The 24326-nt window shown below is 44.8% G+C and overlaps 1 long non-coding RNA gene and 1 other non-coding gene across 2 annotated transcripts in view; both read left to right on the top strand.

Annotated features, from left to right (window-relative positions):
* The window catches only part of LOC140400020 (uncharacterized), a 53337-nt gene extending 31996 nt beyond the window's left edge, over positions 1-21341 (top strand). Inside the window, exon 3 of the long non-coding RNA XR_011937975.1 lies at positions 20461-21341. This is a non-coding gene — a long non-coding RNA (uncharacterized lncRNA). The remainder of the gene's footprint in view (positions 1-20460) is intronic.
* A 2330-nt stretch (positions 21342-23671) lies between these two features.
* trnag-ucc (transfer RNA glycine (anticodon UCC)) lies at positions 23672-23743 on the top strand. Its single transcript has one exon. It is a non-coding gene; the product is annotated as a tRNA-Gly (tRNA).
* The last annotated feature ends 583 nt before the right edge of the window (positions 23744-24326 follow it).

Here is a 24326-nt window from a genome sequence, read left to right as displayed (position 1 = left end):
CTATCACTTGCCCTGGTTCATTACCCAGTACTAAATCCAATATTGCCCCTCCTCTGGTTGGACAATCTACATACTGTGTGAGAAAAGCTTCCTGGACACACTGCACAAACACCACCCCATCCAAACTATTTGATCTAAAGAGTTTCCACTCAATATTTGGGAAGTTAAAGTCGCCCATGACTACTACCCTATAACTTCTGCACCTTTCCAAAATCTGTTTCCCAATCTGTTCCTCCACATCTCTGCTACTATTGGGGGGCCTATAGAAAACTCCTAACAAGGTGACTGCTCCTTTCCTATTTCTGACTTCAACCCATACTACCTCAATAGGGTGATACTCCTCGAACTGCCTTTATGCAGCTGTTATACTATCTCTAATTAATAATGCCATCCCCCCACCTCTTTTACCACCCTCCCTAATCTTATTGAAACATCTATAACCAGGGACCTCCAACAACCATTTCTGCCCCTCTTCTATCCAAGTTTCCGTGATGGCCACCACATCGTAGTCCCAAGTACCGATCCATGCCTTAAGTTCACCCACCTTATTCCTGTTGCTTCTTGCGTTGAAGTATACACACTTCAACCCATCTCCGTGCCTGCAAATACTCTCCTTTGTCAGTGTTCCCTTCCCCACTGCCTCATTACATGCTTTGGCATCCTGAATATCGGCTACCTTAGTTGCTGGACTACAAATCCGGTTCCCATTCCCCTGCCAAATTAGTTTAAACCCTCCCGAAGAGTACTAGCAAACCTCCCTCCCAGGATATTGGTGCCCCTCTGGTTCAGATGCAACCCGTCCTGCTTGTACACGTCCCACCTTCCCCAGAATGCGCTCCAATTATCCAAATACCTGAAGCCCTCCCTCCTACACCATTCCTGCAGCCACGTGTTCAACTGCACTCTCTCCCTATTCCTAGCCTCGCTATCACGTGGCACCGGCAACAAACCAGAGATGACAACTCTGTCTGTCCTGGCTTTCAACTTCCAGCCTAACTCCCTAAACTTGTTTATTACCTCCACACCCCTTTTCCTACCTATGTCGTTGGTACCAATGTGCACCACGACTTCTGGCTGCTCCCCCTCCCCCTTAAGGATCCTGAAGACACGATCCGAGACATCCCTGGCCCTGGCACCCGGGAGGCAACATACCTTCCGGAAGTCTCGCTCGCGACCACAGAATCTCCTATCTATTCCCCTAACCATTGAATCTCCTACAATTATTGCTTTTCTATTTTCCCCCCTTCCCTTCTGAGCCCCAGAGCCAGACTCAGTGCCAGAGAACTGGCCGCTAGGGCCTTCCCCCGGTAGGTCATCCCCACCAACAGCATCCAAAATGGTATACTTGTTTTGAAGGGGAACGGCCACGAGGGATCCCTGCACTGTCTGCCTGTTTGTTTTTTTCCCCCTGACTGTAACCCAGCTATTCTTGTCCTGTACCTTGGATGTGGTTACCTCCCTGTAACTCTTCTCAATCACCCCCTCTGCCTCCCGGATGATCCAAAGTTCATCCAGCTTCAGCTCCAGTTCCCTAACACGGTCTTTGAGGAGCTGAAGTTGGGTGCACTTCCCGCAGGTATAGTCAGTGGGGACACCGGTGGTATCCCTCACCACCCACATCCTACAGGAGGAGCATGTAACTGGCCGAGCCTCCATCCCCTCTTACCTGACAGAATATAGCTGCCCTGTGGACTAACTAGATCTCCGCCCTCCGACTCTGCTCCCAGTCAGCAACACTTCCTGTAAACTCCTGGCTCTCTTTGCACTCTTTGCGGAAATGTCGGAAACAAAATGAAAGGAGCACCTTACTCCCTCCTCACCTATCTCCCTCAGTCACCAAACTCTCACTATAGCACTCAAATGTACCAAATTCAGCACTCAGTGCAAAATTTGGAGAGTGAGTAAATCCCACACTCACACACTGTATCAGAGTGAGTAAATCCCGCACTCACACACTGTATCAGAGAGTGAGTAAATCCCACACTCACACACTGTATCAGAGAGTGAGTAAATCCCACACTCACACACTGTATCAGAGTGAGTAAATCCCACACACACACTGTATCAGAGAGTGAGTAAATCCCACATTCACACACTGTATCAGAGAGTGAGTAAATCCCACACTCACACACTGTATCAGAGAGTGAGTAAATCCCACACTCACACACTGTATCAGAGAGTGAGTAAATCCCACACTCACACACTGTATCAGAGAGTGAGTAAATCCCACACTCACACAGTGTATCAGAGAGTGAGTAAATCCCACACACACACTGTGTCAGAGAGTGAGTAAATCCCACACTCTCACACTGTATCAGAGAGTGAGTAAATCCCACACTCACACACTGTATCAGAGAGTGAGTAAATCCCACACTCAAACACTGTATCAGAGAGTGAGTAAATCCCACACTCACACACTGTATCAGAGAGTGAGTAAATCCCACACTCACACACTGTATCAGAGAGTGAGTAAATCCCACACTCACACACTGTATCAGAGAGAGTAAATCCCAAACTCACACACTGTATCAGAGAGTGAGTAAATCCCACACTCACACACTGTATCAGAGAGTGAGTAAATCCCACACTCACACACTGTATCAGAGAGTGAGTAAATCCCACACTCACACACTGTATCAGAGAGTGAGTAAATCCCACACTCACACACTGTATCAGAGAGTGAGTAAATCCCACACACACACTGTATCAGAGAGTGAATAAATCCCACAAACACACTGTATCAGAGAGTGAGTAAATCCCACACACACACTGTATCAGAGAGTGAGTAAATCCCACATTCACACACTGTACCTGTGAGTGAGTAAATCCTAGCACAGGGCTAAATTGCTGTCTTTGAAAGCAGACCAAGGCAGGCCAGCAGCACGGTTCGATTCCCGCACCAGCCTCCCCGAACAGGCGCCGGCATGTGGCGACTAGGGGCTTTTCACAGTAACTTCATTTGAAGGCTACTTGTGACAATAAGCGATTTTCATTTCGTTTTCAAATCCCACACTCACACTATCGGAGAGTGAGTAAATCCAACACTCTCATACTGTATCGCTGTGCGTAAATCCCACACTCACACACTGTATCAGAGAGTGAGTAAATCCCACGCACACACACTATCAGAGAGTGAGTAAATCCCACACTCACACACTGTATCAGAGAGTGAGTAAATCCCACGCACACACACTATCAGAGAGTGAGTAAATCCCACACTCACACACAGTATCTGAGCGTGAGTAAATCCCACACTCACACACTGTATCAGAGTGAGTAAATCCCACACTCACACACTGTATCAGAGAGTGAGTAAATCCCACACACACACTGTATCAGTGAGTAAATCCCACACTCACACACTGTATCACAGAGTGAGTAAACCCCACAGTCACACACTGTATCAGAGAGTGAGTAAATCCCACACTCACACTGTATCAGAGAGTTGAGTAAATCCCACATGCACACTGTATCACAGAGTGAGTAAATCCCACACTCAGAAACTGTGTCAGAGAGTGAGTAAATCCCACACTCACACTGTATCGGAGAGTAAGTGTATTCCACACTCACACACTACGTCAGAGATTGAAGAAATCCCACACTCACACTGTATCAGAGTGAGTAAATCCCACAGTCTCACACTGTATCAGACAGTGAGTAAAACCCACACTCCCACACTGTATCAGAGAGTAAGTAAATCCCACACTCACACACTGTATCAGAGAGAGTAAATCCCACACTCACACACTGTATCAGAGTGTGAGTAAATCCCACACTCTCACACTGTATCAGAGAGTGAGTTATTCAAACGCACACACACTATCAGAGAGTGAGTAAATCCCACACTCACACACTGTATCAGAGAGTGAGTAAATCCCACACTCACACACTGTATCAGAGTGAGTAAATCCCACACTCACAACTGTATCAGAGAGTGAGTAAATCCCACACTCACACACTGTATCAGAGAGTGAGTAAATACCACAAACACACACTGTATCAGAGAGTGAGTAAATCCTACACTCCCACTGTATCAGAGAGTGAGTAAATCCCCCCCACACACACATTATCAGAGAGTGAGTAATCCCACACTCACACACTGTATCAGAGAGTGAGTTAATCCCCCACACACACACTTTATCAGAGAGTGAGTAAATCCCAAACTCTCACACTGTATCAGAGAGTGAGTAAATACCACACACACACACTGTATCAGAGAGTGAGTAAATCCTACACTCCCACTGTATCAGAGAGTGAGTAAATCCCACACTCACACACTGTATCAGAGAGTGAGTAAATCCCCCACACACACACTTTATCAGAGAGTGAGTAAATCACACACTCACACACTGTATCAGAGATTGAGTAAATCCCACACTCTCACACTGTATCAGAGAGTGAATAAATCCCTAACTCACACACTGTATCAGAGAGAGTAAATCCCACATTTGCACACTGTCACAGAGTGAGTAAATCTCACACTCACACTATCAGAGCGTGAAGAAATCACACACTCACATACTGTATCAGAGTGAGTAAATCCCACATTCACACACTGTACCTGTGAGTGAGTAAATCCCACACTCACACACTGTATCAGAGAGTGAGTAAATCCCACACTCACACACTGTATCAGAGAGTCACAAACTATCAGAGAGTGAGTAAATCCCACACTCACACACTGTATCAGAGAGTGAGTAAATCTAACACTCACATACTGTATCAGAGTGAGTAAATCCCACAGTCACACACTGTATCAGAGAGTGAGTAAATCCCACACTCACACACTGTATCGGAGAGTGAGTAAATCCCACACTCACACACTGTATCAGAGAGTGAGTAAATCCCACTCACACACTGTATCAGAGTGAGTAAATCCCATACTCACACACTGTATCAGAGTGAGTAAATCCCACACTCACACACTGTATCAGAGAGTGTGTAAATCCCACACTCACACTGTATCAGAGAGTGAGTAAATCCCACACTCACACACTGTATGAGAGAGTGAGTAAATCCCACACACACACTGTATCAGAGAGTGAGTAAATCTCACTCACACACTGTATCAGAGAGTGAGTAAATCCCACACTCTCACACACTGTATCAGAGAGTGAGTAAATCCCACACTCACACACCGTATCAGAAAGTGAGTAAATCCCACACTCACACACTGTATCAGAGAGTGAATAAATCCCACACTCACACACTGTATCAGAAAGTGAGTAAATCCCGCACTCACACACTGTATCAGAGAGTGAGTAAATCCCACACTCACACACTGTATCAGAGAGTGAGTAAATCCCACACTCACACACTGTATCAGAGTGAGTAAATCCCACACACACACTGTATCAGAGAGTGAGTAAATCCCACATTCACACACTGTATCAGAGAGTGAGTAAATCCCACACTCACACACTGTATCAGAGAGTGAGTAAATCCCACACTCACACACTGTATCAGAGAGTGAGTAAATCCCACACTCACACACTGTATCAGAGAGTGAGTAAATCCCACACTCACACAGTGTATCAGAGAGTGAGTAAATCCCACACACACACTGTGTCAGAGAGTGAGTAAATCCCACACTCTCACACTGTATCAGAGAGTGAGTAAATCCCACACTCACACACTGTATCAGAGAGTGAGTAAATCCCACACTCAAACACTGTATCAGAGAGTGAGTAAATCCCACACTCACACACTGTATCAGAGAGTGAGTAAATCCCACACTCACACACTGTATCAGAGAGTGAGTAAATCCCACACTCACACACTGTATCAGAGAGAGTAAATCCCAAACTCACACACTGTATCAGAGAGTGAGTAAATCCCACACTCACACACTGTATCAGAGAGTGAGTAAATCCCACACTCACACACTGTATCAGAGAGTGAGTAAATCCCACACTCACACACTGTATCAGAGAGTGAGTAAATCCCACACTCACACACTGTATCAGAGAGTGAGTAAATCCCACACACACACTGTATCAGAGAGTGAATAAATCCCACAAACACACTGTATCAGAGAGTGAGTAAATCCCACACACACACTGTATCAGAGAGTGAGTAAATCCCACATTCACACACTGTACCTGTGAGTGAGTAAATCCTAGCACAGGGCTAAATTGCTGTCTTTGAAAGCAGACCAAGGCAGGCCAGCAGCACGGTTCGATTCCCGCACCAGCCTCCCCGAACAGGCGCCGGCATGTGGCGACTAGGGGCTTTTCACAGTAACTTCATTTGAAGGCTACTTGTGACAATAAGCGATTTTCATTTCGTTTTCAAATCCCACACTCACACTATCGGAGAGTGAGTAAATCCAACACTCTCATACTGTATCGCTGTGCGTAAATCCCACACTCACACACTGTATCAGAGAGTGAGTAAATCCCACGCACACACACTATCAGAGAGTGAGTAAATCCCACACTCACACACTGTATCAGAGAGTGAGTAAATCCCACGCACACACACTATCAGAGAGTGAGTAAATCCCACACTCACACACAGTATCTGAGCGTGAGTAAATCCCACACTCACACACTGTATCAGAAAGTGAGTAAACCCCACACTCACACACTGTATCAGTGAGTGAGTAAATCCCACACTCACACACTGTATCAGAAAGTGAGTAAATCCAACACTCACACACTGTATCAGAGAGTGAGTAAATCTCAGTCACACACTGTATCAGAGAGTGAGTAAATCCCACACTCACACACTGTATCAGAGAGTGAGTAAATCCCACACTCACACACTGTATCAGAGAGTGAGTAAATCCCACACTCACACACTGTGTCAGAGAGTGAGTAAATCTCACACTCACACACTGTATCAGAGAGTGAGTAAATCCCACACACACACTGTATCAGTGAGTAAATCCCACACTCACACACTGTATCACAGAGTGAGTAAACCCCACAGTCACACACTGTATCAGAGAGTGAGTAAATCCCACACTCACACTGTATCAGAGAGTTGAGTAAATCCCACATGCACACTGTATCACAGAGTGAGTAAATCCCACACTCAGAAACTGTGTCAGAGAGTGAGTAAATCCCACACTCACACTGTATCGGAGAGTAAGTGTATTCCACACTCACACACTACGTCAGAGATTGAAGAAATCCCACACTCACACTGTATCAGAGTGAGTAAATCCCACAGTCTCACACTGTATCAGACAGTGAGTAAAACCCACACTCCCACACTGTATCAGAGAGTAAGTAAATCCCACACTCACACACTGTATCAGAGAGAGTAAATCCCACACTCACACACTGTATCAGAGTGTGAGTAAATCCCACACTCTCACACTGTATCAGAGAGTGAGTTATTCAAACGCACACACACTATCAGAGAGTGAGTAAATCCCACACTCACACACTGTATCAGAGAGTGAGTAAATCCCACACTCACACACTGTATCAGAGTGAGTAAATCCCACACTCACAACTGTATCAGAGAGTGAGTAAATCCCACACTCACACACTGTATCAGAGAGTGAGTAAATACCACAAACACACACTGTATCAGAGAGTGAGTAAATCCTACACTCCCACTGTATCAGAGAGTGAGTAAATCCCCCCCACACACACATTATCAGAGAGTGAGTAATCCCACACTCACACACTGTATCAGAGAGTGAGTTAATCCCCCACACACACACTTTATCAGAGAGTGAGTAAATCCCAAACTCTCACACTGTATCAGAGAGTGAGTAAATACCACACACACACACTGTATCAGAGAGTGAGTAAATCCTACACTCCCACTGTATCAGAGAGTGAGTAAATCCCACACTCACACACTGTATCAGAGAGTGAGTAAATCCCCCACACACACACTTTATCAGAGAGTGAGTAAATCACACACTCACACACTGTATCAGAGATTGAGTAAATCCCACACTCTCACACTGTATCAGAGAGTGAATAAATCCCTAACTCACACACTGTATCAGAGAGAGTAAATCCCACATTTGCACACTGTCACAGAGTGAGTAAATCTCACACTCACACTATCAGAGCGTGAAGAAATCACACACTCACATACTGTATCAGAGTGAGTAAATCCCACATTCACACACTGTACCTGTGAGTGAGTAAATCCCACACTCACACACTGTATCAGAGAGTGAGTAAATCCCACACTCACACACTGTATCAGAGAGTCACAAACTATCAGAGAGTGAGTAAATCCCACACTCACACACTGTATCAGAGAGTGAGTAAATCTAACACTCACATACTGTATCAGAGTGAGTAAATCCCACAGTCACACACTGTATCAGAGAGTGAGTAAATCCCACACTCACACACTGTATCGGAGAGTGAGTAAATCCCACACTCACACACTGTATCAGAGAGTGAGTAAATCCCACTCACACACTGTATCAGAGTGAGTAAATCCCATACTCACACACTGTATCAGAGTGAGTAAATCCCACACTCACACACTGTATCAGAGAGTGTGTAAATCCCACACTCACACTGTATCAGAGAGTGAGTAAATCCCACACTCACACACTGTATGAGAGAGTGAGTAAATCCCACACACACACTGTATCAGAGAGTGAGTAAATCTCACTCACACACTGTATCAGAGAGTGAGTAAATCCCACACTCTCACACACTGTATCAGAGAGTGAGTAAATCCCACACTCACACACCGTATCAGAAAGTGAGTAAATCCCACACTCACACACTGTATCAGAGAGTGAATAAATCCCACACTCACACACTGTATCAGAAAGTGAGTAAATCCCGCACTCACACACTGTATCAGAGAGTGAGTAAATCCCACACTCACACACTGTATCAGAGAGTGAGTAAATCCCACACTCACACACTGTATCAGAGTGAGTAAATCCCACACACACACTGTATCAGAGAGTGAGTAAATCCCACATTCACACACTGTATCAGAGAGTGAGTAAATCCCACACTCACACACTGTATCAGAGAGTGAGTAAATCCCACACTCACACACTGTATCAGAGAGTGAGTAAATCCCACACTCACACACTGTATCAGAGAGTGAGTAAATCCCACACTCACACAGTGTATCAGAGAGTGAGTAAATCCCACACACACACTGTGTCAGAGAGTGAGTAAATCCCACACTCTCACACTGTATCAGAGAGTGAGTAAATCCCACACTCACACACTGTATCAGAGAGTGAGTAAATCCCACACTCAAACACTGTATCAGAGAGTGAGTAAATCCCACACTCACACACTGTATCAGAGAGTGAGTAAATCCCACACTCACACACTGTATCAGAGAGTGAGTAAATCCCACACTCACACACTGTATCAGAGAGAGTAAATCCCAAACTCACACACTGTATCAGAGAGTGAGTAAATCCCACACTCACACACTGTATCAGAGAGTGAGTAAATCCCACACTCACACACTGTATCAGAGAGTGAGTAAATCCCACACTCACACACTGTATCAGAGAGTGAGTAAATCCCACACTCACACACTGTATCAGAGAGTGAGTAAATCCCACACACACACTGTATCAGAGAGTGAATAAATCCCACAAACACACTGTATCAGAGAGTGAGTAAATCCCACACACACACTGTATCAGAGAGTGAGTAAATCCCACATTCACACACTGTACCTGTGAGTGAGTAAATCCTAGCACAGGGCTAAATTGCTGTCTTTGAAAGCAGACCAAGGCAGGCCAGCAGCACGGTTCGATTCCCGCACCAGCCTCCCCGAACAGGCGCCGGCATGTGGCGACTAGGGGCTTTTCACAGTAACTTCATTTGAAGGCTACTTGTGACAATAAGCGATTTTCATTTCGTTTTCAAATCCCACACTCACACTATCGGAGAGTGAGTAAATCCAACACTCTCATACTGTATCGCTGTGCGTAAATCCCACACTCACACACTGTATCAGAGAGTGAGTAAATCCCACGCACACACACTATCAGAGAGTGAGTAAATCCCACACTCACACACTGTATCAGAGAGTGAGTAAATCCCACGCACACACACTATCAGAGAGTGAGTAAATCCCACACTCACACACAGTATCTGAGCGTGAGTAAATCCCACACTCACACACTGTATCAGAGTGAGTAAATCCCACACTCACACACTGTATCAGAGAGTGAGTAAATCCCACACACACACTGTATCAGTGAGTAAATCCCACACTCACACACTGTATCACAGAGTGAGTAAACCCCACAGTCACACACTGTATCAGAGAGTGAGTAAATCCCACACTCACACTGTATCAGAGAGTTGAGTAAATCCCACATGCACACTGTATCACAGAGTGAGTAAATCCCACACTCAGAAACTGTGTCAGAGAGTGAGTAAATCCCACACTCACACTGTATCGGAGAGTAAGTGTATTCCACACTCACACACTACGTCAGAGATTGAAGAAATCCCACACTCACACTGTATCAGAGTGAGTAAATCCCACAGTCTCACACTGTATCAGACAGTGAGTAAAACCCACACTCCCACACTGTATCAGAGAGTAAGTAAATCCCACACTCACACACTGTATCAGAGAGAGTAAATCCCACACTCACACACTGTATCAGAGTGTGAGTAAATCCCACACTCTCACACTGTATCAGAGAGTGAGTTATTCAAACGCACACACACTATCAGAGAGTGAGTAAATCCCACACTCACACACTGTATCAGAGAGTGAGTAAATCCCACACTCACACACTGTATCAGAGTGAGTAAATCCCACACTCACAACTGTATCAGAGAGTGAGTAAATCCCACACTCACACACTGTATCAGAGAGTGAGTAAATACCACAAACACACACTGTATCAGAGAGTGAGTAAATCCTACACTCCCACTGTATCAGAGAGTGAGTAAATCCCCCCCACACACACATTATCAGAGAGTGAGTAATCCCACACTCACACACTGTATCAGAGAGTGAGTTAATCCCCCACACACACACTTTATCAGAGAGTGAGTAAATCCCAAACTCTCACACTGTATCAGAGAGTGAGTAAATACCACACACACACACTGTATCAGAGAGTGAGTAAATCCTACACTCCCACTGTATCAGAGAGTGAGTAAATCCCACACTCACACACTGTATCAGAGAGTGAGTAAATCCCCCACACACACACTTTATCAGAGAGTGAGTAAATCACACACTCACACACTGTATCAGAGATTGAGTAAATCCCACACTCTCACACTGTATCAGAGAGTGAATAAATCCCTAACTCACACACTGTATCAGAGAGAGTAAATCCCACATTTGCACACTGTCACAGAGTGAGTAAATCTCACACTCACACTATCAGAGCGTGAAGAAATCACACACTCACATACTGTATCAGAGTGAGTAAATCCCACATTCACACACTGTACCTGTGAGTGAGTAAATCCCACACTCACACACTGTATCAGAGAGTGAGTAAATCCCACACTCACACACTGTATCAGAGAGTCACAAACTATCAGAGAGTGAGTAAATCCCACACTCACACACTGTATCAGAGAGTGAGTAAATCTAACACTCACATACTGTATCAGAGTGAGTAAATCCCACAGTCACACACTGTATCAGAGAGTGAGTAAATCCCACACTCACACACTGTATCGGAGAGTGAGTAAATCCCACACTCACACACTGTATCAGAGAGTGAGTAAATCCCACTCACACACTGTATCAGAGTGAGTAAATCCCATACTCACACACTGTATCAGAGTGAGTAAATCCCACACTCACACACTGTATCAGAGAGTGTGTAAATCCCACACTCACACTGTATCAGAGAGTGAGTAAATCCCACACTCACACACTGTATGAGAGAGTGAGTAAATCCCACACACACACTGTATCAGAGAGTGAGTAAATCTCACTCACACACTGTATCAGAGAGTGAGTAAATCCCACACTCTCACACACTGTATCAGAGAGTGAGTAAATCCCACACTCACACACCGTATCAGAAAGTGAGTAAATCCCACACTCACACACTGTATCAGAGAGTGAATAAATCCCACACTCACACACTGTATCAGAAAGTGAGTAAATCCAACACTCACACACTGTATCAGAGAGTGAGTAAATCTCAGTCACACACTGTATCAGAGGGTGAGTAAATCCCACACTCACACACTGCAGCAGAGATTGAGTAAATCCCACACTCACACACTGTATCAGAGAGTGAGTAAATCCCACACTCACACACTGTATCAGAGAGTGAGTAAATCCCACAGTCACACACTGTATCAGAGAGTGAGTAAATCCCACACTCACACACTGTATCAGAGAGTGAGTAAATCCCACACTCTCACGCTGTATGAGAGAGTGAGTAAATCCCACACTCTCACACTGTATCAGAGAGTGAGTAAATCCTACACACACACAATGTATCAGAGAGTGAGTAAATCCCACACTCTCACACTTTATCAGAGAGTGAGTAAATCCCACACTCACACACTGTATCAGAGTGAGTAAATCCCACACTCTCACACTTTATCAGAGAGTGAGTAACTCCCACACACACTGTATCAGAGAGTGAGTAAATCCTACACACACACAATGTATCAGAGAGTGAGTAAATCCCACACTCACACTGTATCAGAGAGTGAGTCAATCCCACACTCACACACTGTATCAGAGTGAGTAAATCCCACACTCTCACACTGTATGAGAGAATGAGTAAATCCCACACTCTCACACTGTATCAGAGAGTGAGTAACTCCCACACACACTGTATCAGAGAGTGAGTAAATCCTACACACACACAATGTTTCAGAGAGTGAGTAAATCCCACACACACACTGTATCAGAGAGTGAGTAAATCCCACATTCACACTGTATCAGAGAGTGAGTAAATCCCACACTCACACTGTATCAGAGATTGAGTAAATCCCTGACACACACACAATATCAGAGTGAGTAAATCCAACACTCACACTGTATCAGAGAGTGAGTAAATCCCACATTCTCACACTGTATCAGAGAGTGAGTAAATCCCACACTCACACACTGTATCAGAGAGTGAGTAAATCCCACACTCACACACTGTATCAGAGAGTGAGGAAATCCCACACTCACACACTGTATCAGAGAGTGAGTAAATCCCACACTCACACACTGTATCAGAGAGTGAGTAAATCCCACACTCACACACTGTATCAGAGAGTGAGGAAATCCCACACTCACACATTGTATCAGAGAGTGAGTAAATCCCACACTCACAGACTGTATCAGAGAGTGAGTAAATCCCACACTCACACACTGTATCAGAGAGTGAGTAAATCCCACACTCTCACACTGTATCAGAGTGAGTAAATCCCACACTCACACACTGTATCAGAGAGTGAGTAAATCCCACACTCACACACTGTATCGGAGAGTGAGTAAATCCCACACTCACACACTGTATCAGAGTGAGTAAATCTCACTCACACACTGTCAGAGTGAGTGAATCCCACACTCACACTGTATCAGAGAGTGAGTAAATCCCACACTCTCACACACTGTATCAGAGAGTGAGTAAATCCCACACTCACACACTGTATCAGAAAGTGAGTAAACCCCACACTCACACACTGTATCAGTGAGTGAGTAAATCCCACACTCACACACTGTATCAGAAAGTGAGTAAATCCAACACTCACACACTGTATCAGAGAGTGAGTAAATCTCAGTCACACACTGTATCAGAGAGTGAGTAAATCCCACACTCACACACTGTATCAGAGAGTGAGTAAATCCCACACTCACACACTGTATCAGAGAGTGAGTAAATCCCACACTCACACACTGTGTCAGAGAGTGAGTAAATCTCACACTCACACACTGTATCAGAGAGTGAGTAAATCCCACACACACACTGTATCAGGGAGTGAGTGAATCCCACACTCACACACTGTATCAGGGAGTGAATAAATCCCACACTCACACACTGTATCAGAGAGAGTAAATCCCACATTTGCACACTGTCACAGAGTGAGTAAATCTCACACTCAGACTATCAGAGCGTGAAGAAATCACACACTCACATACTGTATCAGAGTGAGTAAATCCCACATTCAAACACTTTACCTGTGAGTGAGTAAATCCCACACTCACACACTGTATCAGAGAGAGAGTGAATCCCACACTCTCAAACTGTATCAGAGAGTGAATAAATCCCACACTGTATCAGAGAGAGAGTAAATCTCACACAGTGTATCAGAGTGTGAGTAAATCCCACACTCACACACTGTATCAGAGAGTGAGTAAATCCCACACACACACTGTATCAGAGAGTGAATAGATCCCACACACACACTGTATCAGAGAGTGAGTAAATCCCACATTCACACACTGTACCTGTGAGTGAGTAAATCCTAGCACAGGGCTAAATTGCTGGCTTTGAAAGCAGACCAAGGCAGGCCAGCAGCACGGTTCAATTCCCGTACCAGCCTCCCCGAACAGGCGCCGGCATGTGGCGACTAGGGGCTTTTCACAGTAACTTCATTTGAAGCCTACTTGTGACAATAAGCGATTTTCATTTCGTTTTCAAATCCCACACTCACACTATCGGAGAGTGAGTAAATCCAACACTCTCATACTGTATCACTGTGCGTAAATCCCACACTCACACACTGTATCAGAGAGTGAGTAAATCCCACACTCACACACTGTATCAGAGAGTGAGTAAATCCCACACTCACACTGTATCAGAGAGTTGAGTAAATCCCACATGCACACTGTATCACAGAGTGAGTAAATCCCACACTCAGAAAATGTGTCAGAGAGTGAGTAAATCCCACACTCACACTGTATCGGAGAGTAAGTGTATTCCACACTCACACACTACGTCAGAGATGGAAGAAATCCCACACTCACACTGTATCAGAGTGAGTAAATCCCACAGTCTCACACTGTATCAGACAGTGAGTAAAACCCACACTCCCACACTGTATCAGAGAGTGAGTAAATCCCACACACACACTGTATCAGAGAGAGTAAATCCCACACTCACACACTGTATCAGAGTGTGAGTAAATCCCACACTCACACACTGTATCAGAGTGTGAGTAAATCCCACACTGTATCAGAGAGTGAGTTAATCCCACGCACACACACTATCAGAGAGTGAGTAAATCCCACACTCACACACTGTATCAGAGAGTGAGTAAATCCCACACTCACACACTGTATCAGAGTGAGTAAATCCCACACTCTCACACTGTATGAGAGAATGAGTAAATCCCACACTCTCACACTGTATCAGAGAGTGAGTAACTCCCACACACACTGTATCAGAGAGTGAGTAAATCCTACACACACACAATGTTTCAGAGAGTTAGTAAATCCCACACACACACTGTATCAGAGAGTGAGTAAATCCCACATTCACACTGTATCAGAGATTGAGTAAATCCCTGACACACACACAATATCAGAGTGAGTAAATCCAACACTCACACTGTATCAGAGAGTGAGTAAATCCCACATTCTCACACTGTATCAGAGAGTGAGTAAATCCCACACTCACACACTGTATCAGAGAGTGAGTAAATCCCACACTCACACACTGTATCAGAGAGTGAGGAAATCCCACACTCACACACTGTATCAGAGAGTGAGTAAATCCCACACTCACACACTGTATCGGAGAGTGAGTAAATCCCACACTCACACACTGTATCAGAGAGTGAGGAAATCCCACACTCTCACACACTGTATCAGAGAGTGAGTAAATCCCACACTCACACACTGTATCAGAAAGTGAGTAAACCCCACACTCACACACTGTATCAGAGAGTGAGTAAATCCCACACTCACACACTGTATCAGAAAGTGAGTAAATCCAACACTCACACACTGTATCAGAGAGTGAGTAAATCTCAGTCACACACTGTATCAGAGAGTGAGTAAATCCCACACTCACACACTGTATCAGAGAGTGAGTAAATCCCACACTCACACACTGTATCAGAGAGTGAGTAAATCCCACACTCACACACTGTGTCAGAGAGTGAGTAAATCTCACACTCACACACTGTATCAGAGAGTGAGTAAATCCCACACACACACTGTATCAGGGAGTGAGTGAATCCCACACTCACACACTGTATCAGAGAGTGAATAAATCCCACACTCACACACTGTATCAGAGAGAGTAAATCCCACATTTGCACACTGTCACAGAGTGAGTAAATCTCACACTCAGACTATCAGAGCGTGAAGAAATCACACACTCACATACTGTATCAGAGTGAGTAAATCCCACATTCAAACACTTTACCTGTGAGTGAGTAAATCCCACACTCACACACTGTATCAGAGAGAGAGTGAATCCCACACTCTCAAACTGTATCAGAGAGTGAATAAATCCCACACTGTATCAGAGAGAGAGTAAATCTCACACAGTGTATCAGAGTGTGAGTAAATCCCACACTCACACACTGTATCAGAGAGTGAGTAAATCCCACACACACACTGTATCAGAGAGTGAATAGATCCCACACACACACTGTATCAGAGAGTGAGTAAATCCCACATTCACACACTGTACCTGTGAGTGAGTAAATCCTAGCACAGGGCTAAATTGCTGGCTTTGAAAGCAGACCAAGGCAGGCCAGCAGCACGGTTCAATTCCCGTACCAGCCTCCCCGAACAGGCGCCGGCATGTGGCGACTAGGGGCTTTTCACAGTAACTTCATTTGAAGCCTACTTGTGACAATAAGCGATTTTCATTTCGTTTTCAAATCCCACACTCACACTATCGGAGAGTGAGTAAATCCAACACTCTCATACTGTATCACTGTGCGTAAATCCCACACTCACACACTGTATCAGAGAGTGAGTAAATCCCACGCACACACACTATCAGAGAGTGAGTAAATCCCACACTCACACACAGTATCTGAGCGTGAGTAAATCCCACACTCACACACTGTATCAGAGTGAGTAAATCCCACACTCACACACTGTATCAGAGAGTGAGTAAGTCCCACACACACACTGTATCAGTGAGTAAATCCCACACTCACACACTGTATCACAGAGTGAGTAAACCCCACAGACACACACTGTATCAGAGAGTGAGTAAATCCCACACTCACACTGTATCAGAGAGTTGAGTAAATCCCACATGCACACTGTATCACAGAGTGAGTAAATCCCACACTCAGAAAATGTGTCAGAGAGTGAGTAAATCCCACACTCACACTGTATCGGAGAGTAAGTGTATTCCACACTCACACACTACGTCAGAGATGGAAGAAATCCCACACTCACACTGTATCAGAGTGAGTAAATCCCACAGTCTCACACTGTATCAGACAGTGAGTAAAACCCACACTCCCACACTGTATCAGAGAGTGAGTAAATCCCACACACACACTGTATCAGAGAGAGTAAATCCCACACTCACACACTGTATCAGAGTGTGAGTAAATCCCACACTCACACACTGTATCAGAGTGTGAGTAAATCCCACACTGTATCAGAGAGTGAGTTAATCCCACGCACACACACTATCAGAGAGTGAGTAAATCCCACACTCACACACTGTATCAGAGAGTGAGTAAATCCCACACTCACACACTGTATCAGAGTGAGTAAATCCCACACTCACAACTGTATCAGAGAGTGAGTAAATCCCACACTCACACTGTATCAGTGAGTGAGTAAATCCCACACTCACACACTGTATCACAGAGTGAGTAAATCCCACAGTCACACACTGTATCAGAGAGTGAGTAAATCCCACACTCACACTGTATCAGAGAGTTGAGTAAATCCCACACGCACACTGTATCACAGAGTGAGTAAATCCCACACTCACACTGTATCGGAGAGTAAGTGTATTCCACACACACACTACATCAGAGATTGAAGAAATCCCACAGTCACACTGTATCAGAGTGAGTAAATCCCACAGTCTCACACTGTATCAGAGAGTGAGTAAATCCCACACTGTATCAGAGAGTGAGTAAATCCCACACTCACACTTAGTGTCAGAGAGTGAGTAAATCCCACAGTCTCACACTGTATCAGACAGTGAGTAAATCCCACACTCACACTGTATCAGAGAGTGAGTAAATCCCACACTCACACTGTATCAGAGAGTGAGTAAATCCCACACTTACACTGTATCAGAGTGTGAGTAAATCCCACACTGTATCAGAGAGTGAGTTAATCCCACGCACACACACTATCAGAGAGTGAGTAAATCCCACACTCACACACTGTATCAGAGAGTGAGTAAATCCCACACTCACACACTGTATCAGAGTGAGTAAATCCCACACTCACAACTGTATCAGAGAGTGAGTAAATCCCACACTCACACTGTATCAGTGAGTGAGTAAATCCCACACTCACACACTGTATCACAGAGTGAGTAAATCCCACAGTCACACACTGTATCAGAGAGTGAGTAAATCCCACACTCACACTGTATCAGAGAGTTGAGTAAATCCCACACGCACACTGTATCACAGAGTGAGTAAATCCCACACTCACACTGTATCGGAGAGTAAGTGTATTCCACACACACACTACATCAGAGATTGAAGAAATCCCACAGTCACACTGTATCAGAGTGAGTAAATCCCACAGTCTCACACTGTATCAGAGAGTGAGTAAATCCCACACTGTATCAGAGAGTGAGTAAATCCCACACTCACACTTAGTGTCAGAGAGTGAGTAAATCCCACAGTCTCACACTGTATCAGACAGTGAGTAAATCCCACACTCACACTGTATCAGAGAGTGAGTAAATCCCACACTCACACTGTATCAGAGAGTGAGTAAATCCCACACTTACACTGTATCAGAGAGTGAGTAAATCCCACACTACCAGTGAGTAAATCCCACACTCACATATTACAAGACACTCACAGTTCCTGAATGAATCCCACCCTCCCGCAAAGTCCCTCTGTGGTGAAGGGCCCCGCTCACCGACAGCTAGGTGTCATTTCCCGGTGGATTTTTACACACTGACAAACTGGGACTGGAGACACTCTTTCTGAAATGTGTTTCCGGTTTGTAATATTGCAATATGAGGTTTGTGATTGGTGGAAAATCCTAAATGTGATTGGTCTGTTTACATCTCCAGTCAAATAAACAGAACATAACTGGCTGTCCTCATTTTCACAATGTCCAATCACAATCATTCCTTTCCCCATTCCTCATTAGCATAGATGTGAGGCTCTGTCTATTTAATCAGCTCTCGCAACGGGTTTGCTTTATTTCTGGGTGAAATTGACGATGGCTGACGAGAAGAAACCAACATCGAAACCAGCTTCCAAGAAGGGAGCCAAGAAAGTCATTAAGAAACCGGCAGTAAAGGGCGGCAAGAAGCGGCGAAGGTCGAGGAAGGAGAGTTACTCCATCTACATCTACAAAGTGATGAAGCAGGTTCACCCCGACACCGGCATCTCCTCCAAGGCCATGAGCATCATGAACTCCTTCGTCAACGATATTTTCGAGCGCATCGCGGGTGAGGCTTCCCGCCTGGCCCATTACAACAAGCGCAGCACCATCAGCTCCCGGGAGATCCAGACCGCCGTGCGCCTGCTGCTGCCCGGGGAACTGGCCAAGCACGCCGTGTCGGAAGGGACAAAGGCGGTGACCAAGTACACCAGCTCCAAGTAAAACTCCACAATGGACTCAAAACCACCCCAAACACAACGGCTCTTTTAAGAGCCACCCACAATCTCTTTGAAAAAGCTGCACCATCTTTTCCCGCATTGACTTGATGAGAAATCTCTTTGTGGAGGATAGAGATTTGTCCCGTTCCAGAATGTTGTGAATGTGGCTTCATACCCGCCCGTCACAGTCACTTTCACACAGAAGAGAATCAAACTGAATTGAGGGCGGATTTTAAACCCAGTCTGGCATTTGTGACGGACAATGAGGAGAAATACAATTTCAGGAGGGAATTATTTAAGTTTAATAACCATATTCAGATTTCACAACTGGTGAGTTAAATTAATCAAATTGTTTTTTTATGTTTCCTCTGGGGTGATCTGGGCGCCGCTTCATGAATCCTGTTTTCCCAGTGAGCTGAGATTTGCTGCGTTTTAAATTGATGAACGGGGTGTTATTACCGCCGGTTACAGATAAGAGGTTGACAAATTCAAACTGTTCCTAATATAGCGCCTGGAAACTGGGACTGCAAAATATAATAAACCGATCACAAAGTGAGATTCAAATCGTTTCCTGAACATTCCACTGCAGTGAAATTGGCGGGATTTTGGAATTTGAAAACATCAGCCAATCAAATCCTACTATGTCGTCTCCCTTGGCCCTGTGATTGGTTAGTTATTGAATTGACAAGTGTTAACCAATCAAAGCTGGAGACTTGCTGTTGATACTGAAAGCGGTTTCAATGATTATTAATTGGGATTAAACTGATGAAATCTGTAACTTCCTCCGGACTGTACTTGAGATTTAAAATATAATTTGTTTCCACAGACAAATACCAGAATATTCTGAAGATGAATAAATGTGGTGTTTCCTCCACACAAGTTACAGGGAAGCGTGTCGCCAGCTCCTTCCCACACACAGTCCATACATTGTCACTGACAGAGGAAAGAGACAGAGACAGGTCATCAGTTGCACAGTCTCAGGCAGCAGAAACAGTTCCAGAGACATATTTTCAACCCATCAATCTAACAGAGCAGGAGAGACAGACGCTGTGTCCATGTCACCCTACCGGGGCACCATAAATCCCAGTCCAAATTCTCACCCACTCTCATCATCACTGTATCAGATCCACAATAGCACAGCCTTAGTGAAATAATAAATATCAGAGAAAACTGACACGTGATTGCCGGTTAAAAGTTACACAATTAACCTTAATAATGTACTCTGAGATTCGAGTTAAATACCAGTCACATCGCGCAATAGGGGGTTTAGAAGTGGCTGCACAAATCCCCAGAGTGTGTCCTCACAAATACATTAGCTGCAAACCCAAATATCTGCTACATTCTCAGATTGAGATATGTTGAAAGCGACAAAGATACAAACTCTGATTCTCGTTTAAAACTCACCCAATTTATGAAAATAAAAGATACAATCTCACTTCGATGTCTATGAACTGAGCTGTAACTTGCAAACTATTACAAAATCCTCACTCACTCTGTTCCAGATGGAAGACACTGTAGCGATTCCAGACTGTGGTCCATTTTACATTCATGTCAAAATTCTGACTCCGAATCAGACGGAGTGTCAGAGATCAAATCAATGTGTACAACCTGAGTTAAACTTCCAGAGCAATCCAGTATCAGATTGAAGGTTACATTATTTTTCACTATTGTGTTCTGATATTAAATGCTCACGTTGTTTGCTTAAAACCTCCCACATCAGTTGTCTCTTTCTGTGCTGGAAATTTACGTGGAATGAATGCAAATTTATAAACAGTCCCAGAGATTGAAGGTCACATCCTCAATCCCATCCTCACAGTGAGTCACGAAGCCTGACAGATACAGGATTATTCTCAAACACATGTTCAGAGTAAGTTACAGCAGCCATACCTCCAAGACCTGATCTGTAACAGTTTCAGACTCGCAGAATAACACAGTGTCCCCTCGTGACATGCCCTTCTACTGAGTTGAACAGGTGCTCCCTAACCGCCCTGTCTATACCCATTATAAACTTGTACTCTTCGATCAGGTCACCCCTCCGTCTTCTCTGTTCCAGCAAAAAAAATCAAGCCTATCCAACCTCTCTTCATACCTTAAATGTTCCATCCCAAGCAACATCCTGCCGAATCACCACTGCAACCCATCCAGTGCAGTCACGTATTTCCAAAATGTGGTGACCAGAATTGCACACGGTACTCCAGCTGTGACCTCCCCAACATTCTATACAACTCCACCATGACCTCTCTGTTTCTGTAATCTGTGCCCGGATTGATAAAGTATTTCATATGCCTTTCCAGCACCCTATTAACCTGCGCACCTGCCTTCAGAGATCTCTGGACAAACACTCCAAGGTCCCTTTGTTCCTCAGGACTTCCTAGTGTCAGGCCATTCACATTAATCCTATAATAATAATATAATATTCTTTATTGTCACAAGTAGGCTTATATTAACACTGCAATGAAGTTACTGTGAAACCCCCCTACCAAGTGGATCACATCTCATTTTACAGCTTTAAATTCCATCAGCCACTTTTCTGCCCATTTGACCATCCCGTCTGTATCTTCCTGTAACTCAAGACACTCAACCGCACTCTGAGCTTGAAACTCAGTGAAAGGATTTCACCCTCCTCTCGGAATCTGATCACCACCTCAATCCCAACATTCAGCTTGGGTGGGCAGACAAGACGACGTCCTTCCCGCAGCCCCCCAGCACAGACTGGATAATATCCCAAACTCATATCCTGCTATTGTCACATTGCTCCACCACCTTGTTCTATTCACAAAATGCCAGGAATCTCAACCCAAATCCTCAGACCATTGATTCTCTCTTAAACCAACATCTTGTCCCTGATTAAGTCCATCCTGGGAAGCGGTGCTCCGTATTCCGAGTTCCTCTGCATACACCCGGGTGCTGTTGATGGACCAAAAGAGGCCTAAAACCTGAAAGAAAGCCTCTCTCACAGCCCTGTGAGCATGTCTCCATTAGACGGTGCAGTCAATACCTGCAGAGTAGATAACAATGGAGAGAAGTGTGCGCAATTTCAGCGTCACAATTCTGTGGAAATAGAGTATTCGAAATGAAACATTATTGGAAATACTGAACAGATCCTCTGGGATCAGGACTCAACAGGGGAACAGGCGCTTGAACAGATTAAGCTACAGAGCGTGAGGATGTTCAGCTAATCGCAAGGGAATGCTGGAAATACTGTACGGATCTGTAGTATCTGTGAAAAGCGAAATAGTTAACATTTCACAACCTGACCTTTCATTGGAACGACCTGTTTCTCTCTCCACAGAAGCTGCCGGATCAGCTGAATATTTGCAGCATTTTCTGTTTTTGTCTCGAGTTTGCAGCATCCGCAGTATTTTGCTGTTGGGCCAAAGGACAATGAGTTGCCTTTCCTGCCCTGAGGGTTATTGCAGGTCTCTCTGGCTGTGATTGTCGCTGATTCGGCCAAACATTTACAATCTATCATTAATTGACCGTGAGAATGGGCGGTGAGGGGATTCTGGAACCGCTGCAAGTCCACATGGTGTATGTACACACACAGTGCTGTTAGGGAGGGGTTCCAGGTTTGGATGGTGCCTCGCGGAGTAAAGGTCAATGTCAGTTGTGTGATGCGACCTCCAGAGGAGACTGCGACCTGCGCTCAGCCATCCTGACGTATTCGAAAGGTTAGGTGCGATTGGGCCGAAGTCGGGTGGTCTTTCCGTGGGTCAGTACCGACTCGATGGGCCGTATGGCCTCCTTCCGCACTGGAGCCATTCTACGATAGGGTGAAAACGGCAGCATCAGGACACAAGGACAAGTTACGGTCTCAGGCCAGAGCAAGTGTCCAAAGTAATGATACACACAACATTAGAAATCAATGAGATAAATACATTTATTGTCGACTGGTGCCATCTCCTGGCAGAACGGGAGCCGTGCGACACGGACACTCTCATTCAGGAGCGAAATAACTTACGCTGAGTATGAATGTGTTCCAAAACAGTTTATCAAGCTAATCTAAAGTACCAATTGGAATCTGATTCTTTCAGTGAGCGATGGTGGTATAGTGGTGAGCATAGCTGCCTTCCAAGCAGTTGACCCGGGTTCGATTCCCGGCCATCGCAATAAAAAGCTGGTTGTATATTTTTGCGCCACTTCGTGAGTTTCAAACTGAGAACGAGAAACAGTTCCGAACTCAGAATTTGGGCGCAATTGGGGAGTGAAATAAGTAACTTTCTCATCATTTTTTAATGTGGTTTCAATATGGACAGTGTTCCACTATTCACCCACAAGCCGTCAAACAACAGCTAAAAGCCGCAGCTTTTTCACTTCACCCTCATGAAGTGGACCAAACAGAGACACAACAGACACGTTACAGACGAGGATGGGATTTGAAGCCACGTGTACAGAGCACAATGGATTATTGTGCATCACCTTAACCACGTGGTACAGCTGCTTTACTTCAGGGCCCTTTAGTATCCCTCAATCTAACTTCTTTGAGTTTGTTTCGCACAGTTGCTGATGTACAGAACACAGTCAAAGTGTAAATAAATAAAAATAATCTCTGAGTTAATTTGCGCTTGCGGCGCAACGGGAGCGCGCCTGACTCCAGATCAGAAGGTTGCGTTGAAATCACGTCAGGCGCACGGAGCCTTTCTGCAGCTGGTTCCAGGAATTTCTCTCTGTGTGGGAATGTTCTCGAAATGA

The sequence above is a fragment of the Scyliorhinus torazame genome, chromosome 24 (genome assembly GCF_047496885.1).
Source record: "Scyliorhinus torazame isolate Kashiwa2021f chromosome 24, sScyTor2.1, whole genome shotgun sequence".
NCBI lineage: Eukaryota > Metazoa > Chordata > Chondrichthyes > Carcharhiniformes > Scyliorhinidae > Scyliorhinus > Scyliorhinus torazame.
This window is presented reverse-complemented; position numbering and strand designations above follow the sequence as displayed.